Here is a 20617-nt window from a genome sequence, read left to right on the forward strand (position 1 = left end):
AAGCAAAGGAATTGCCTTGCAGTCCAGTCAGACAATGGCAGTTGTGTGTGTGTGTGTGTAGTAGGCAATTCAGCCATCCATAACATGTGCAATGATCTACAATATAGAGTTTTAGAGACCACAATTTTTTTTTAATGATTACAGCAAAGTCATAAAAAAGACAATTTCTGCCTACACAGCAGGTCATCCTGGGCAGCATAAAACTGACTGGTTGTTCAATTTGAATGACAAGATAATTTCATATTTTTGGTCTCTCTGTCACATTTCTGCTAGCAAACCTTTGAGGTAGCTTTTTTTTTAAACATTAATGTAACATAGTAAATAGCAAGCAATGCACATACTCACTCCAGGCATTGCACTTTGCAGTGAGGACTTATAGGGAGGTGATTATTTTCTCCATTTTGAAGGGGAGAAATTGAGGGGAGGGAAATTTGAGGGGGGGTTGAAATGAACTTAAGATAAAACAAAGATAAACAAATAGTGATGAAAGCCAAAATATTGTGCATGCTATAATAAAGAATGAGCTTAAAAACATTCAAGCTTTGTAAACTACTTGAGATTTACCTTGATTTTATAGCATTTTAATCCTTAATCAAAGCAAGCGAGTGATGTCACTGAGTATATGAGGTTTAGACAACGAGACTGACAAGCCCTCACTGTTTGTTCTTCTGTTTTTACATATTAAAAAAAACATACTAAAATGGGAATGAAATAGATTAACAATTGATACATTCACCTGAGTAACCACTTACTGTCACTTATTTTACAGTTTCTCACTCCAATTGACCCTTCGCTAAGCCACGCCCGAAAACCGCCACTGGCCAATCGTGTCTTAGCAACCGTAACTAGGCGCGGGAGGTCTGGCAAGCTTTCGAGCGAGGGAAACATGCCGAAACGTTGTGCGTATGGATTGTGCAAATCTGATACCCGGTATCCTAAAAGTTTGGACGGGAGAGTGGAATTTTTTTCCTTCCCGAAAATCTAAAAGCCGAGGGGAGAAATGCCTTTAAGTGGATCAAGCAGTGTGGGAGACCCCATTCACAACTACATGTCCACAGGATTAACAAAAACACCTATTGCTTGGAAGTTGGAAATAATGACGGTTCTTTGTTCATAATGCATATATTTTAATGTAAAATAAGACGATTAAAGACAAGATGGAGGCTCACTGACATACTTTAAAATATATTTCAGCATTTTGTTATTCGACGGCCTACTACCCCTGACTGAGTAACGTTAACTTTAACCCAATCCGACCGCGGCTCTCCCGGTGTTATTCCACAAGATTTATTTCCTGTTTGATTTATAATTATTAGATTATTTTCACATCACTTACCCTGCTGTGCACGAACATAGCTGTTCCTCAATTTGTGTGTTTCCCATTTGAATGGTCAGCGTATGAGGCCTTGCGCTGGGACTATAGGCTTTAGCTTCAATTTTTATGAAATTGTTCTCTAATCGGTTGCATATTATGTCGTGGATATATCCCTCGAATGCATACTGCAGTCCCTTTTGTCTTGCTCTCTCAGATATTTCACATGTTCGCCAAAAATTACTAATTATCTCATTGGGAATGTCTGACACCGGTGCATACAAACTGTAATAGACGTGCCAGGCACGAAAGCTTGACAGGCGTATGTAAGGTCTGGACCCGTCAGACACACACTAATTATTCATATTCATTATATTTAATGAATATAAAGGTCTATGAAACTCTCCCCCAAAACTAACCTCACAAATGAAGTTACTTTGTCAGCCGGGTGTCCGGTTACAGAACACTTTAAGACTGATAACAGACTTTTACGACCGCAGAGGAATGTGGCCACATGCGCCACATGCTTAAGAGAGAGAGAGACAATCTTTAATTAAATAAACTTTGCGGTATTACTCTGATCTATGAAGGAACATGCCTCACAGAAACTGTGATGATTTACTGTCTCGTGTACTATTATGTATAACAACATTGTATGTTTGATTGGGGTGTATGTGGTTGCACAACCACCCAACGGTCAAAATAACCTCACCTGTATCATGCTTCCTACCTAATTAATCCTCATTTAATGACACACACTTTGATGTACATCACCTTCTCTTAGAATGCAATGTGAATTTGTTATGTCTATTTGAGCTTGAATGAACAGTCTAAGCACGCTGGGGACAAAGACCATAAATCAACTAAGAGCCGCTTCCCCTCTCGGACATGTCACCTTACTCATTGGTCCATTCAAACCTTAGGGGTGGTTCTTTCTCAGACTATATCAGGGGCTGGCAACAGTGACCGCCCTCTTCTCTTGGTTTTTTATCCTGCCGCAAACACTGTTTCGGGTGATACGGGGGAACTGGCTCAAAATGCTGTACATGCTAAGAAATAATTATTCTTCTGTGACCATGGAAGATACCCTTTTCTTAGAATAAATTAATAATCAAAAGAGTTCGTTGAACGAACTGATTAATTGATTGTAATATTAATTCAGCCACATCAAGTTAATCCAATTAACTGACCCAAATATTCATAATGAATAATAACGAGTTATTATTGATTATTAATATTTCATATAGCTGATCCTTTACATATTGGTGGAGAATGCGGGCATCGTATTAAACTTTGAATGCAAGCAGACAGTAATCAATCATATGTTGTTCTATAAGTTTTTATTAACATCTCATACATGCACGTACAAGTTTCTGAGTAAATCAGCAAAACTATATCCTGAATATGCCTTCCTACGAATGGCAGAAAGTTTCTTAAATGCTATAATGCATATTTAAATCGTACGATAAGAAACTCCTGATATTAGCGAAGAAATCCTAATTTCAGATAGAAGTCGAGCGTACGTTAAGCCTTCTCTGACGAAGAAATCTCAGATTAGCCGCGCGTATAAATGGTACCAGAACAAATTAATCTGATTATGGACGAAGAAATCTCCATTTTCAGCATTTTTGAAGGTGATCTGAGCGATGCTCCTCAGTCACCAATCAAGGCCTTGTTGTTCGTTACGTCATTGTATTCATATTAAACCGCCGAAGCTCTCATATGAAACAATCGCGTCAAATTAGTGGTATGAATTCTAGCCTAGCTAACTAGTAATTTGCCATTGTCTGGGAAAGAACGGTGCTGTTCGATTTGTGAAAGTCACTCACATGCAACGTCATGTGCCTAAGCGAGAGACTCAGTGCAAACTTTCAGCACAGCTCGCCCGCTGCTCCGGCCGATCTGTGTTGTTGGTTGGCATTGCGTCCGGAACGCGAGCAGGCGTTCCTATCTAGTTTTTCTGACAAACAGCACCAATCTCACAGACCCTCGTGTAAACAAGTGACGGTTGTAGCCAATAGCTCCCTCAATCCTAACTTACACGCATAACTTACAAGTAAAACCCTCTACCTCGAGTGATAGTTTTAGCACCGCCTAAAAACTTAGACACGTTAGAGCGTAAAGTGTAACCTTAAACCAAAGACTATAGATTTTGCGTGATTTGAACTGAGTGATTTGAACACGAGAAATGAGAGTCAAAGCCCTTCGAGGCTTTGAATCAAATGAGTCAACTGCGTCACAAATGATTCTTTGTTTGAAGCGCCCTCGCTGGCGACCCCTGCTGGTCAAAACAGTGTAAGTGTAGCGGAAATCAACGGAACACCTTTTACAAACCAATCGCAAAGGTTTTATCAAAAGGTGTAATCAGGTAATGGCAATCCGCGAGCTACCTAATATCATTTAATATGAGGTGTCTTTCAAGGCACAATATCTTAGTAAACTGTAGGGCTCGTTTTATGAAAGCTTGACTTGAAAGTCAATCAGACCCTTTATCAAATGCGTCATTAAAATGTGTACGAATCTATAAAGTGATACGAGATCACATAGAGACCAGATACACACTGGTTCACGAACCGTTGAAATTTAAAACCATTTCGAAACAGCTATGACGCGTAACGAAGCCCAGTTTAATAAAATCACGTGACCTTAGCAGTGATACACACTCCGAATGATTTGAGACGAATGATTCACCCTGGTGTCAGAGCTTCACGAAGCACGTCTCATAAGAGGGTTAAACCACTCTCTTCTCTCTCTTGACCCATTCCTCTTGGTTTCACTTTCAGATTGAAACCCAGATACTTTGGTTTTCATTTGTGTTTCTTTTATTTCGACCTAAACCTACCCCTATCGTATTCTGTGTCTTCACACCTGTTGAGCCTGAATACTCCTATTCGGTTAAGTTGAATTTAATTAAATTTGGGATTTAATTCAATCAATTTGCTTATTCAATTTCCACGCTAGTTACCAGAGCTATGAGAACACTCGACGTTTACCTTGTTATTTTGATTTTATTTCAATTTATTTTCCTTTGTTTCGACCTGAATTCTTATATTCAGCTAAATAAAGCTTAACTAAATTTGAAATTTAATTAAATTTACTTGCTTCCCTTTCCTTTTAGTTTCTCAGAGCTATAAGGATGTTCTAACTTTACCTTTACTTATTTTAGATCACTAGTCACTATCCTCATCTTCCCTCGCTCTCTATAGGATTACAATATCTAGCGACTGTTGTTTCCTTAGCGAGTTATACAGGTCAGTAATATTCTACTTCCTGTCTGTGTTTCACCCCTCCTCACTCCTTAGCACCAAGCTAAGTACATGAAGTACGGCTAACACAAACGCTCAGTAGGCCCCCGACAGAACTGGAAACACTTCCCGTTGTTTCTTCTTCTGTTGACCCTGATGTTTGGTGTCCCTGCTAGTTTAGTCTAAACAGCAGCTTACCCATAAGTGACACTGTGTCTCCTAGCTAAATTTAAATAGGTAAACCACTCCTCTCGTCCTCTTCCTTTCTGGTTTCATCCTATTTTTATTTAATTTAAAAATTTTTGTTTGTTTGTCTGTTTCATTCTATTTGTAAACATGTGAGAAGAACCATCAGCATTTTTGAGTGATAGTTGTGACATGTAAAAGACCAGTCATCAGTCGACGCTGCTTAAAGCACGTCAACTAGGATACTCAAAACATTTTGTTATGAGTAAGCTCATAGCTCACCACCTCAGAAACTTGCATTTGCCTTTGCCCTCTCTATCTCGTGTCCCACAAGTGTGCCAGTAGGCCTCAGACATCCAGCCCTGCCTCCCACCAGGACCCCCTGGAGACCCGGCAGAGCAGTGTCATGGACATCCTTCAGCCTGAAGCAGGCAACGACCTGCCACGGCAGAGAAAGGAACAGTTAGTCGACAACAAAAGCGGACGTCCGGCCTGAGCCACCAAGAGCTGACCAGAATTATCTTCTCCTTGGCCGCGCTCCCGCAGGCCTCAAACAGGAGGTAAATGAACTAATGCTGCCAGCCACAGAATTCCAAAAAGAACAAACCCTGCTCAGCGTGAGAGGACACAGGACAGATGCAAGGACCCTGACAGAGCAGAGCAACTGAAAGAGATCATCAGTTTTCAGGCGGACGACAGCTCTGAGCACCTGCAAACCGACGGATACCGGGACACCAGCTTCAAGAAACTTCTCCTCCAAAACCAGTTAGTCACCATATTTTTGCCTGCCCCCACGCAATGCCCACTCAACGATGCGTGACCTGATGCAGAAGGCCTTTAACACAGAAGCCCTCAGAAAGGGTTCCTAAGACCCCATTGACTCTGAACTGCAAAACCAGAAGGCACACAGCATGACCAGAATGCAAGACTCTGCTAAAAGGTCCCTGGTCAGCATAGGACATAAAACTTTTAAAGTAGAGGAAAATGTGTGCTCAAAAAGAAGCAAGACTCTGCATTAGTAAAATTAGAATTTTACTGATTTGAATAAAATCTTGAATGGACGTGTAAGCCTCACGTGCCAAAAGACTCTGCACTGCTTTTTGAAACACAACGACATTGTGACACCCGCTGGTTGAAATACGCACTGCTGCACATTAGTTTCCATTACAATGACTTGTTACAGGAAATACTAACTTATACGCATTTAGGTCACTAGTTGCTTGCTTGTTTAGATGGAGATAAAGTGATCACTTGAATTGACATCTCGACTGTAATTGAAAGAGTCTTAACACATTTTAGCATACATTCAAATGGTATCAGTATAAGTTGAATATGATTTTAGCGAAGAAACCCTAATTTCAGTGTTAAAGCGTAAGTCTGTTTTGACGAAGGAATCTCAGCTCAGCGGCACGTAAACTGTACCAGAAGTGATTATTCTGCTTCGGTTAAAGAAATTCCAATTGCAGTATTGCTTAAACCTGTTCCTGATGAAATTTTTTTTTTCTCAGTTCAGTGTAAAATAAATGTAGATTTGGGCCCCCCTTTCTACACTGTAAAAGCCCTACACATTATAGTTAGATTAATGTCATTCATCTAAGCTTTATCTGTGCATCTAAAACGCTGAAAAGTCAGTATTTATGCATGAGATGGACGTAACCATGTATGCTTAGACAGGTTTTGACTTACAGCTAATCTGCCCTACAAAGCAAAAAGGCAGTAACTACGCAGAGTGCAGAACTGAGAAAAATGACTTTAAAGTTATCCTGTCATCCTGTTATCCTGTTGTTACTGATTGATATGTACAAAGAACAAGCTAATATAAAGTAACAAAACAGCCACATGTCCAAAAATCTATGACAGGATAACTTTAAAGTCATTTTTCTCAGTTCTGCACTCTGCGTAGTTACTGCCTTTTTGCTTTGTAGGTGTCACGGTGTGGGTTTTGTGTTTTGTTCCTTGTTCTTGTCTGTCATGTGATTCCCTGTTTGTCTTGTTATCCTGCCATGTGTCTTGTTTCATGTTCAGCTGTTCCCCGTTTTGATTAGTCTCCCCATGTGTTTCTAATTTACCACGCCCCCTTGTTATCTTGTTTAGCTTGTTTTGTCTGTGTATTTAAACCCCTGTGTTTCAGTTGTTGGCTGTCGGTTGTTGAAGTTGTTTAATGTTACTACTGTCTTGTTCTGAGTTCCCTGGATTTCCTGTTTGTTTCTGTTTAATTAAATGTGCTTGCGATTGGATTCACTCTCTGTTTCATCCTTGCTGCCTCGTAACAGAACAACCGACCGCCAATGAATCCAGCAGCACGGATCTCGTCTGATCTTCCCAGCATGGACCGGGAGTTTGCTGGGAGAACCGCGGCCTTAGCCCTGAACAGCCCGGATTTGTTTCAGTTTACCTGGGGGTTTGCTGCACTTGCTGCCTCATGCACCCTAGGGAATGAGGCTATAAAATTGTGTTACCGGCTGGGGGCTAAGGCGGTCAACCCTAGGGAGCTCCCCGATCTCTCCGGCCTGGATTGGAGAGAGGCACTCTCCAGTTGTCTGGAGAGCTTCAGCCCGGGGTACGCCAGGCCTTCAACACTGGTCCCAGTTCCGGTGGTTCCGAGTCCGGTGGCCCGGAGGAGGAGGAGGAGAAAGGCCTCCTCAAAGACCGTCCAGCCAGAGACCGTCCAGCCAGAGACCGTCCAGCCAGAGACCGTCCAGCCAGAGACCGTCCAGCCAGAGACCGTCCAGCCAGAGACCGTCCAGCCAGAGACCGTCCAGCCAGAGACCGTCCAGCCAGAGACCGTCCAGCCAGAGACCGTCCAGCCAGAGACCGTCCAGCCAGAGACCGTCCAGCCAGAGACCGTCCAGCCAGAGACCGTCCAGCCAGAGACCGTCCAGCCAGAGACCGTCCAGCCAGAGACCGTCCAGCCAGAGACCGTCCAGCCAGAGACCGTCCAGCCAGAGCTTCACGTCAGCCACGTCCAGCCAGAGCTTCACGTCAGCCACGTCCAGCCAGAGCTTCACGTCAGCCACGTCCAGCCAGAGCTTCACGTCAGCCACGTCCAGCCAGAGCTTCACGTCAGCCACGTCCAGCCAGAGCTTCACGTCAGCCACGTCCAGCCAGAGCTTCACGTCAGCCACGTCCAGCCAGAGCTTCACGTCAGCCACGTCCCGCCAGAGCTTCACGTCACTTCTGCCCAGCCAGAGACTGTTCACGTCACGTCTGCCCAGCCAGAGACTGTTCACGTCACGTCTGCCCAGCCAGAGACTGTTCACGTCACGTCTGCCCAGCCAGAGACTGTTCACGTCACATCTGCCCAGCCAGAGACTGGTCACGTCTGCCCAGCCAGAGACTGATCACGCCACGCATGCGCCGCCTGAGTCCTCAGTGACCGCAACACTGGCCATTATGGCCACAGCCATGTGGTGTGTGTGGGCTACGCACACCCTTGAGCCAGAGCCCGCTGATCCTGCGCCAGAGCCCGCTGATCCTGCGCCAGAGCCCGCTGATCCTGCGCCAGAGCCCGCTGATCCTGCGCCAGAGCCCGCTGATCCGGCGCCAGAGCCTGCTGATCCTGCGCCAGGGGCCGTTGATCCTGCACCAGAGCTCACTGATCCTGCGCCAGTCCTGTCCAGCGCAGAGTTTCCTTCGCCGCTGGTTCTGCTTAGCTCAGAGCCCTCTTCACGGCTGGTCCTGCCCAGCCGAAAGCCCTCTTCACCGCCGTGGCCGCCCGAGGGGTCTTCACCGCCGTGGCCACCCGAGGGGTCTTCACCGCCGTGGCCGCCCGAAGGGTCTTCACCGCCGTGGCCGCCCGAAGGGTCTTCACCGCCGTGGCCGCCCGAAGGGTCTTCACCGCCGTGGCCGCCCGAAGGGTCTTCACCGCCGTGGCCGCCCGAAGGGTCTTCACCGCCGTGGCCGCCCGAAGGGTCTTCACCGCCGTGGCCGCCCGAAGGGTCTTCACCGCCGTGGCCGCCCGAAGGGTCTTCACCGCCGTGGCCGCCCGAAGGGTCTTCACCGCCGTGGCCGCCCGAAGGGTCTTCACCGCCGAGGCCGCCCGAAGGGTCCTCTCCGCCGTGGCCGCCCGAAGGGTCTTCACCGCCCTGGCCACCTGAACTGCCTGCTCCACCCTGGTCGCCTGCACAGCCTGGTCTGCCCACGCTCCATGGCCCAGGTCCACCATGTCCTGGTCCCGTTCCCCTGTGCGGGCCTGGCCCTCCATCCCTCCCCCAGACCGCCTCCGCTTCACCACCCTCCTGAACTATTGTTTTTTGTTTTTTATGGGCGTCGGGAGCCGCCCATAGGGGAGGGGCTATGTCACGGTGTGGGTTTTGTGTTTTGTTCCTTGTTCTTGTCTGTCATGTGATTCCCTGTTTGTCTTGTTATCCTGCCATGTGTCTTGTTTCATGTTCAGCTGTTCCCCGTTTTGATTAGTCTCCCCATGTGTTTCTAATTTACCACGCCCCCTTGTTATCTTGTTTAGCTTGTTTTGTCTGTGTATTTAAACCCCTGTGTTTCAGTTGTTGGCTGTCGGTTGTTGAAGTTGTTTAATGTTACTACTGTCTTGTTCTGAGTTCCCTGGATTTCCTGTTTGTTTCTGTTTAATTAAATGTGCTTGCGATTGGATTCACTCTCTGTTTCATCCTTGCTGCCTCGTAACAGAAGGGCAGTAATCTACTCCTTTACTCTTTGAACAAATAGAAGAAGTTGTTTTAGAGTAAAGAGAAAAGTACATGAGTAAAATTTGCGTTTTAGTGCTAACTCGTGACGTCAGTTTGTAAACAAACCAGCCTAGGTGGCTAAGCTAACCTAACCTAGCGTCCATCCATCTTAGACTAAGCTAACCTAACCTAGCATCCATCCAGCTTAGGCTAAGCTATATAATAACTTCTACAGTTAGCGGTTAGCATCGTTTACTTGCAGCCTTTAATTACAGCTTGGGCATATTCAATGCAAAGTATTCTAAAATACTTTTCCTTTAACCCCATTTAGGATTTTTTTTTTTTTTTTTTTTTTGACTTTCTCTTTCCTTACCTTCAATTCTTCTCAGCCGAATTTCACCTTCACTAGTTTAGGCATAAGTCCTTGCTGAGCGCTGTCGGCTAGAAAAAAAAGTTATCCTTGCAGTTATCCTGTCAATTAAATCAAAATTTAATTACCTGTAAACTGTGTAGCTAGAGAAGAATTCGTATAGTAATGAGAACTTTCATTAGCACATTGACTAAGCTTTTTGAAGGACACACAGTGTGGTCTTGAACACGCTGCAGCGGTGAACCACTATGGAGTGTTGGTTCAAGCAAATCTAAAGGTTAGTCACTAGTGCTATTGATTATTCCCAATTCCAGATCATTCCTGCTGTTTTGATCATTTATTGAAGTCATTTTTATTTTTGTATTTCCCCTTTGATAAGAATAGCAGTCAGCTCTTCCCTTGTCTATTCAGTAATCTATATGATTTAATTCCATTCTCTTGTTCGAATGTGGTTCCATTTCCCATTGGGCCCAGAAAGGAAACAGAGACACCTTTATTTGTGATTGTGTTTATTTTCAACAAGTGCACTGATTTTTGTGACCCTGCAACACAAGTAATTTCAACAACTACTAGGGCATAACTATAGTCCTGAGGATTGATAATAAGCATAATTTGAATAGGAAAGCTGTCCCTTTTCCTCCTATCCTTCACTTCGTCAAACCGTAGTGAACCACCATTTAAGTCCAGAGAAATAATTTAGTCATAAGAACCATCTTAAGTCATTTATTTCATCTCGGCTATGCCCTTTCCAGGAAATACTCTAGGAACCACACAAGTCTTAGCCTCCTAACATCCACAGCTAAGATGATAAAGATACAAGAGACATATCACTAGCTAGATACACATGAAACACCTAACTTTATGCTACATATCTAGCGAACCCATTAAACAGTGGTTCTGAACTTTTAGGGTCATGCATTAGTCTCTCACCACAAGTGTACCAAAATGTCACAGAGCCTCTGCTTAACCTGACCCCAACCTTACAGCTTACCAAAGACTATGACAAACCAATGGACACTATGAGAAACCACCTCTAACCCCTCCAACCACCCACGAACGCCGTCTGCACCCACCGACAACCGGTGCCCCAGACAACTGAAGTCAACAAGCACATGCTGTGTGCACAGGACAACACTATGTGTTATGCACCTGATGACATCGCTGCGCCAAAGCTTGTGGTGCCACAGTGCAAAAGGGGGGGTCATGCCAGTGTATGCCCATGATGCACCATGTGCTGTACACCGCAGCACAAGAACACCGAAGCAAGTGGCATACCGGCGTCCTCGAAGCGGAAAGACTGTCCTAGCCAACAAAGGACGACAGTCGCTGAGATCCTTCCTCCCTTTCTCTCTCCCTCTCCCCTTTGTCTGTTCCAGGATGCTGCTGTGGTTAGTCTTCCTGTGCCTCCAGCCAACCAGAGGACAGCCGCAGTCGGTCATCTCACCAGGTCCGGTATCAGGCAGCATCCCGAAGGAACAACTTATCACCAACTGCAGGACCCACACCCAGCGAGTGTATGTTCGACTCCACTGCCTCGCCCACGCTGACGCCAATGTCGAACACGTGCTCAATCAACTTGAGAAAAGGACTGTCACACAAGCAGAGCGAGATGGACACAACCGCCGCTGCCGTCGGAACTCTGTTAACATTGGCATGTCCAGTGTCAACGACAGCATTCTCCTCCACACCCTTCACACGGGTGTCAATCTGAGGCTCCACAAGGACAGCTGGACGCACCTGCCTCACTGTGCGTTCACACCGGACGCGAATAGCGCGTCAAATTCGCGTCTACCGCGTCTAGTTTGACGCTTGACCACTTTGTGTTAATTCGCGTGTCAATGGCGAAATTGACGCGCGTAAAAACAAAAGTTTGAAGCGAAATTTACGCGCGTCAGAGGCGAAATCCGGAGGCGAAAGTTTCAAAACCCGTTCGCGGCCATCTTTTTAGATGTTTATCGAGCATTAGCATTATTCGAGAGAGTCACCGCTCGTATATGCTCTGGAGAGCAGAAACAGCTGCGTAGGGGCATCGTCGCTGTACTCGGGTCCACCAGAGCCTCCGGAGGGTTTCAGGAGTTTCACAATTTGCTCCAGGAGCTAGGTTTGGTGGGCCTAACGGTGAGGACGCTGACGGGGACAGCGTAGGCCGTATAAGCCCTCGGCCTCGAGTGGTCTATGCCTGTCGAGCCCGCGCTCTACAGCCCGGCGCGAGGTTTACATTCGCCCGCATCCACCTAATCTGTCATTTATTTTTGTTTTGATAATAAATGAAGCCAGCCTCCAAAAGTGATTAATCTGTCCTGTGATTTTTTTCTCTCTCACACATCACTTTCCAGACATGAACTTATATGTTGGTTGTCTTTACATTATAATAATATTTCATATAATCTAGATATGGAATAAATAGCATTCAATACAAAATGAATATGTCTCATATATTGAAATCAAGTTTTATGTGATAAAATATTTGCTTTGTTGTGCATTAGAACCACAGTCATATATTACAAAATAATTTATTGAAGCATCCAGATACTTCACCACGTGACAGCAGCAAGCAGCTAGGCTCCTGATTGGTTAACGCGGCGCGAATTGACGCAGAAGTTCAGATTTTTCAACTCGGGCGGCAGACGTGAATTCGCGTCAAACGCGTGAATGCACAAATAGCACTAACTAAATCATTTGCGCGTAACGCGCTTAACGCGCCAGACGCTCAATTCGCCCCATTCGCGCGAACTTGACGCGCGAATGAGGCGTATTCGCGTCTACCGCGCCGCGCTCTACGCCTCAATCGCGCCGCAGGAATTTTTTACGCGCGTAACACGTCTTTGCATTGAAATCACTCGCGCCTGACGCGCTATTCGCGTCCGGTGTGAACGCACCATCAGAGTTACAGGAGCTGCTGACACACGCAAAATAGCTCCCTGCACAGGACTCACCCGAGGAGTCCTGTAAAGTACAAGCTTCCGACTCCTTGCCCAACCCAGCTTAAGCAAGCTTGCGTCGGCACCACCATAAGGACAGAACAACACTTCAATCCTTCAGACTTCTCGTGACTGAGAGGCTAACAACCACCTTCTGACCTCCTGCCACCAACACCAGGTCAGCTTGAAAACCTCTCTATGCCACATAGAGCCCTAACCACTTCCTGCAACCACAAGGAAACACCTGCCCCAAAACTAATGGACTCCAGAATGACAGGTGACAACTTGTCAAGACACCTGCTGCCTCAACACCTGCTGCAGAGACGTGGACTTGGCTATTGTCCACATCACCCGCCGTGGAACACCACGGCTCCAGAAGACACGAGCGACCAGAGGCCACCATGGCCTTCCAGCCTTCTATGACAAAGGTGTGTCTGATCTCTCTGCACTTTCAACTTCGCTCGTGGTTGTCCTTGAGGGGGACAACAACGATCGAAAGGGGGGGATCTGTAAGGTCTGGACCCGTCAGACACACACTAATTATTCATATTCATTATATTTAATGAATATAAAGGTCTATGAAACTCTCCCCCAAAACTAACCTCACAAATGAAGTTACTTTGTCAGCCGGGTGTCCGGTTACAGAACACTTTAAGACTGATAACAGACTTTTACGACCGCAGAGGAATGTGGCCACATGCTTAAGAGAGAGAGAGACAATCTTTAATTAAATAAAGTTTGCGGTATTACTCTGATCTATGAAGGAACATGCCTCACAGAAACTGCTCTTCCTGTATAGACACGGGTAATATATTCTCACTCTAGTTTCTTGACCACCTTCCTCTTAAGTTTCTTTTATTGGAGCAGAAGGTCAACATACAAACAGTGATCTACAACACTTGAAGCACAGAGAAGACCACCATGCAGAGCACCGGAGTAACCAGCAGAAAAAACATCTTGTCCTGAAAAAAGGACACATTTTCGTATAGGAAATTAAGACCAACACAACTGACATGCTTGTAATGGGCCAAAATAGCTGCCTAAAGTAGTAACTTTTAAACAAAGCTATACATATTACCTGACAGGTAGAGGTTCTTGATGGGTGTGTTGCACCTGATCTTGGCAATGTTCAGAGGTTGGTATCTCTCCAGATTGTGTTCTGCAGACAGCATAGATCCATATGTGGCGCTCAGTCCGTGCATGTTGATGGGACTGACTGCATGCAACAGCGCCAACTATGGGAGACAGGAAAAGTTACGATCACTTAAGTTACATATGTCACTTTATTAGTTATCAAGCAGCACGAATATGAAACAGGAAGAAAATGTACCTTCTCTTTCAGCTTGGGGAAGTGGATACAAGCCCAGTCAAAGAGATGATTAGCAAATCTCATCTTGTATTTTTCATATTCTTCACCTCTTTCGGTCTCATAGACATTGTTCCACTGTCCAAACCACTTTGGATTGACCATAGTATGGATCACCATGCGTGACTGCCCTAAAACAAACCACCCACAAATGACACTTTAGTTGGTGAATTTACTTTGATGGTTCTGGGTGTACTAAATACAGAGAGAAAGTTAACCTGGGAAACGAGTGCATGAGGTGGGATCCTTAGCAGAGGGGAAGGAAATGTACATCATGGGGATGCTGTCAGGTGCGTCCTCCTTGTCTGAATCAAAGTACTCTTCCATGCTAAGGAAAGTCAATTGAGTTTATGGAGAGTATTGATGCGCTTTTTAACAAATTGAAGAAAGAGATTGACTTGAAGACCTACACTTCATCCATGTTGTTGCTCTTATAGAGTCGCATGTTGGTTGAGGAGATGCCCAGTTCTTCATTAGTGGCATTAAAGCCTGCAAACACCTGGAAAAAGCCTTTGCCTGGCTTTAGAGTATGAAGATAATCCTGGATCTCTGTGAGCAGCAGAAGGAAAAAAATAATCTGGCAGTAATCAAGCATTTCATAGGAGTATATTAGACCACCTGTATTGAAGACATTCTCACTTACTTGGATTTGCCTGGATCTCTGGAGTCAGAAGCTTCTTGAAGGTGGTGAACATACCAGCATTTGAAATGATCACAGGAGCCTAAATTTCAGCATCTTTACCTCCCGTCTTCACAGCCACTCCTTGGCAAAGAGACAGCCCTTGTTTGTTTTACATATCTGGAAGTTACTGGAGCCAAAAATGTAATGGATGCCACACATCTTTGACTTTCAGTATGAAACCTACTGCCATAAGAGCAAGACAAAGCAATATGACATGACCCTAGTTCAAAATTCACCATATGCATTTTGTTTTCTGTTGACTAGAATGCTGGACACAGGAGCATTGACCAGGACTTTTCCTCCATGCTTCTCCAAAACCTGAATGATGTGGTATGGGATCTCACTAGCACCACCCTTAGGATAGTAAACACCACGCTTGGAGTGGTGCAGGAAAAGGGCATCAATCATGCAGCTGGAGTTTTTGGGTGGGACACCTTGAAATAGCAAGAGAAATAAAATAGAATTATTCTAAAATGCATTAAAAATCCAAATATTGGTAACACAACAGAAGTTTCTCTCTTACCATAAAATATTTGAGAAAACACAGTGAGGAGGTCACAGTTGCTTGTAAAAGACTTGACCATGTTTGTTGTACTGGTGCGGGAGTATCTGAAAATTGGGGAGATCAAGTCAGCGATTCCACAATATGAAGCGAGCAAACCAGAGTGGGACCATCTTCAGCATACACAGCAGATGGATCTTCTTTGAACAGATCTATAAGGAAAAGACAACTTGTGACACCAAAATCACTCCGTAATGCCTGATAAAAAAGCTGTAGTGCCATCAACCAAATACCTTCATGATTTTAAAGAACTCCTCTACTGCTTTAGTATCATTGGGAAACTGCTTCTTAAGATGAGCCTCCATCTGCTTCTTGCCGTTGTAAATGGTGTATTCTTTACATGGATTTCCTTTACCAATAACAACAGTGTCCACATGGGAACCCTGCTCAGCTAAATGCACCTGGCCATCAGTGATCAGATCCAATGCAATTTTTAAGAAGCAGTTCTCATGAAGTTGTCCAAGATAATGGAAGCCTTTGAGAAAATGCACATTGTGCAAGTTATAGAATTTGAGGTATTCAGCATTTGATAACCCATGTAATTCCAAGAACATCATTGAGGTTCTTACCACAGTCAAACTCAAAGCCTTTCTCAGTGAAGGTCTTGCACAAGCCTCCTGCCTGCTTGTCTTGCTCCAACACCAGGACTTTCTTTCCTAGTTTGGCTAAAGTTGCTGCTGCAGTCAAACCACCAATACCACTGCCAATCACGATGACGTCCAAGTTTCTGGGCACTTCAAATTCATCAAATTCTGTAGGTCAAGAAATAACGTAAGTTACCAATGGACACCTGCCATTTGCAGTCAGCTTGTTTCACTAGCATGCAACACCTCTAAAGTTTACATACCTTTCCGGAGCACTCTGTCCTTTTTCTTCTGCTCTACAACTAGTGGACCAGGAGGACTGATAGTCCCCTTGCACAGCCCACTTCTCCTGCCAAACAGATACCAGAACGTGCCACGACCCCAGTCCACAAGCCATTCTAAGAAAAGCAGAAACCAACACATCTTCAAATCCTGAAAAAGAGGAGCTGGTGTTTTCAGTTTCTGGAGAGATCACACCCGCTACAAGATATTAAAATCTGAAGCAGCAGCTCTTTCCAGAGACTGCAGACAGCAGTTTAGTACTGATGATTGCGTTAAGGCCCTATTTATTAGTCCAAATTGTGGGTGGCGACAGAGGCGGAGTTTCACTTTTGTGCTTGGGAGGGGGATTGGATAATTAAAGGATTAGGGATTTAATTGAATAAATACACAAAAATGGTCAAATAAGTTCTAAGTCTAATTGTATTTATGAAGTAATCAATATTATTTGTCTAATATGTTTAAAACGCAAACGTTTATTGTCTCGTCACATTCATTTATGAATTAGGCCTACATGAATCAGGGGCTGTGCTCCAGTCCACTTTTAGACAAGCACTTGCGAACTTCCCTAAGCACTTCCCCTCGGGGGAATCCCTGCCGCCATTTTGAAGTGAGTTCCACTTCGCTGTTAGACCGCTGAGGTAGAGCAGCCTAAAAATGTAATTATTAGCCTAACAATTTAACTTTTAAAACTTTTCGTAATTCTACAACAAATAGCTTTACTCATTCTACACTAAAATAATAACATAAGACAAACAGAATGAGAACATATGGTTTCTATTATTTTTTATTCATATCTCAAACTAAATCATTGGCTCTGGTCTAGTGGAGGCGACTGATTGCTTTGCATTAGTTGCTTATAACAATTAACTGCTGTTTTGCATAAAATGTGAACCAATGTGGGAATGTAAGTTTATTATTATTATTATTATTAATCTGGTCAAGTAAATAAATCGGATTGACCTTTTGTAATCATAGGCTATGGAGAAATGTTCCCATCCTTATCAGCTTACTCTAATGCAATCTCTTTAATATAACTTTATCTGTACTTGGATCAATGTTTGTATAGATATATGACAGCTGCACAACTACACACACTGCATTTGAAAGCAAAGGAATTTCCTTGCAGTCCAGTCAGACAATGCCAGCTGTGTGTGTGTGTGTGTGTGTGTGTGCGGGCAATTCAGCCATCCAAAGCACCATAACATGTGCAATGATCTACAAAATAAAGTGAGCTGTGGAGACCACAAGCTAAATTTGAATGATTACAGCAAAGTCATAAAGAAAATGTCTGCATACACAGGGCATCCTAGGCAGCATATGTATAAAACTGAAAACTGACTGGTTGTTCAATTTGAATGACAAAATAATTTCATATTTTTTCTCTCTCTCTGTCATATTTCTGCTGGCAAACCTTTGAGGTAGCTTTTTTTTTTTAAAACACTAATGTAACATAGTAAATAGCAAGCAATGCACAAGGCAAGGGTGACCATGCTACACCATACTCACTCCTAGCACTTTGCAGTGAGCACTTTGGGAGGTGATTATTTTCTCCATTTGTGGATATGGATATATGCATATGCAAACAGTATAACAAAAGAAAGACAATAAGATCATTCCATGTCAAATCGACCAAATTTCAGAAACTTCCCTGTCTCAACTTTTTCTGAAGAAAGATAAACAGTGATGAAAGCCAAAATATTAAATGAATTTAAAAGGGGGGAAATCACCCCATTTCCAAAATGAAATATGGGCCCTGAAATGTCTGTAAAATCCTGATCAGAACATCACTAAATAATGCTACATGATAAAAAGGCTTCAAATATTAGACCCAATGATTGGTGGTATCGGCCAATACTTCTTCCTGTGATCCGCCCAAAAAACTCCTGATTGGAGCTCCCTTGCCACATTTGGTTTTCGACCATTGAAAATAGGTCAAATTCAACTATTTGGACATGGAGTCACATTGGGATCCCCCCCATATGGGATTGAACCATACCTCTTGATTCCTCAAGATTCGTCTTGGTTTGTTCACTGATTCATTAGGCATTTGTACTATGGAGTTTTTCAATCAGTCACTAAACAGATTAGTTGAGTCGTTCACCGAGTAAGTGGTATCAAAATACATTATGACCTGACTACAGGCACTCAAAAATATACTTATTGCAACACAGAAGATTTTTACAGAAGTAGGCTAGGCCTATGCATAGACTTCATTTTCTGTGCTGGGGATATTCATATTGAATAGCAGTCAATTGAATATGTTTTCATGGTATTTCTTATAAAAATGTATTTATAATGTAGTGTTCGCAGCTGACAAAGTCATTGATGTAGTCTCAGTCTTAGATGGCAGGCCCACAGGCCATTTACTGATCACATATTGCACACAGAATGGCAAACACTGGGTGTCTGGTCATTTGTACATTTTTAAAAGGAGAGGGCAACAGAGAATATTGAAATATTTTACAGCACATTTTGAATGGCATATCATTCACAGATTTATTCAAACATTGCTATAGCAAAGATAACTGCAACAGAATGTGCAGCACAACTTACAAATGTACATCAAAAGAAATGGTACTAATATATAACATATGCACAGAGAACAGGTCAATACATTACTACAAACATTCAGTACATACAAATGTTAAACAGTTTAGTTCATTCTTATTCTTCAGAATAATCACTGTGTGGATGTGCATGCTGTAATAAAGAATGAGCTTAAAAAAAACATTCAAGCTTTGCAAGCTACTTGAGATTTACCTTGATTTTATAGCATTTTAATCCTTAAAAGGAGCACACCAACTTTTTGGGACTTTAGCTTATTCACCGTATCCCCCAGAGTTAGAAGAGTCCATGCATACCATTTTCATCTCTGTGCGTGCTGTAACTATCTGACGCACCCACCGCTAGCCTAGCTTAGCACAAAGACTGGATGTAAATGGCTCCAGCTAGCATACTAATCCCAATAAGTGACAAAAATAACAAACATTTTCCTATTTACATGTTGTGATTTGTATAGTTACAGAGTGTACAAATAACAAGGTCATATGAGAGACAGCCATCTTTTAACCATATAAATATTGGGAACTACATTCTCAGAAGGTGAAGCACTGCTACTTGGGCGGAGTGATACCGCAGCACCTGAGACACACCGTGGTGAGGAGCAGAAAGTTCGTTCAGAGTTGGAGTAATAGAGTCAGCAATTACTAGATAGTAAAAGCATAGTTTACAATCATGGGTGTTCGCTGTTTTGTAAAGAGTTGCGACAATAAACAGTGGAGACCAGGTAATACCATGATGTTTCATAGAATTCCAACCAAAAACGCTAACCTGATGAATCAATGGCTTGCTCTAAGTTACTTGCTCTGGATATAACGTTAGATCCAAACACACCTGAAGAGATCATCAAGCACCATCGTGTTTGCCCAGTACATTTCACTGAGGACGACTATTTTGAAAAAATGGAATTTGCCACACGGACCATGAAACGTGTGCTGAAGGATACGGCCATCCCATCGATAGCACAGACAGGACAAAGTGGATCACCTGCGGCTACGATAAGCGTCTATGTTTTTAGATGACTAGCCTACTGTAACAGTGCCATTGGCCAGATCTAATGTAACGTTAGTGACACTATTATATGAATAGGGTGGTCACTACTATTGCAGTTGTTCCCGGTCTCCATGTATCCCCTGTAATGTTAGTATTGAGTTGGCACGAACGCGCTCTATCGCCCCAGTAACAAATGAGCGGAGCTAGAGGTAAACTCAGGACTGTAGCCTTCACCTTGCTAATGAATCGGAGGGGGGAGGGGCAATTTAATTTTTTTTTGAGAAACCGTGACCTTGTCCAGTACGGGTAGGCTACTGTCTGTGGGTTCATTGTGCAAAAACAATTTGCCTTGTGCTATTACTTTACCCTTATTCTAGCCTATTGTAATGCAATTATCTAACATTACTGTATTATATGCTGTTGAATACATTTGGTTCAGCTGTAATAAATTGCATTTAAAATATATCGATTCCTGTAATAATTCTTTATTCGTGTTCTGTGATATTTATTAATCAGGAAGCATTTTTGGTTGGAATTCTATGAAACATCATGATATTACCTGGTCTCCACTGTTTATTGTCGCAGCTCTTTACAATACAGCGAACACCCATGATTGTAAACTATGCTTTTACGATCTAGTAATTGCTGACTATTACTCCAACTCTGAACGAACTCTCTGCTCCTCACCACGGTGTGTCTCAGGTGCTGCGGTATCACTCCGCCCAAGTAGCAGTGCTTCACCTTCTGAGAATATAGTTCCCAATATTTATATGGTTAAAAGATGGCTGTCTCTCATATGACCTTGTTATTTGTACACTCTGTGACTACACAAATCACAACATGTAAATAGGAAAATGTTTGCGTTATTTTGTCACTTATTGGGATTAGTATGCTAGCTGGAGCCATTTACAT

General features: G+C 43.5%; 1 pseudogene; it reads right to left on the reverse strand.

Annotated features, from left to right (window-relative positions):
* Nucleotides 1-13517: 13517 nt before the first annotated feature.
* On the reverse strand, nt 13518-16487 carry LOC130072028 (inactive all-trans-retinol 13,14-reductase-like; annotated as a pseudogene).
* Between the last annotated feature and the right edge of the window lie 4130 nt (nt 16488-20617).

The sequence above is a fragment of the Rhinichthys klamathensis genome, unplaced genomic scaffold (assembly GCF_029890125.1).
Source record: "Rhinichthys klamathensis goyatoka isolate OS25496 unplaced genomic scaffold, OSU_Roscu_1.1 h1tg000471l_1, whole genome shotgun sequence".
NCBI classification, from domain to species: Eukaryota; Metazoa; Chordata; class Actinopteri; order Cypriniformes; family Leuciscidae; genus Rhinichthys; species Rhinichthys klamathensis.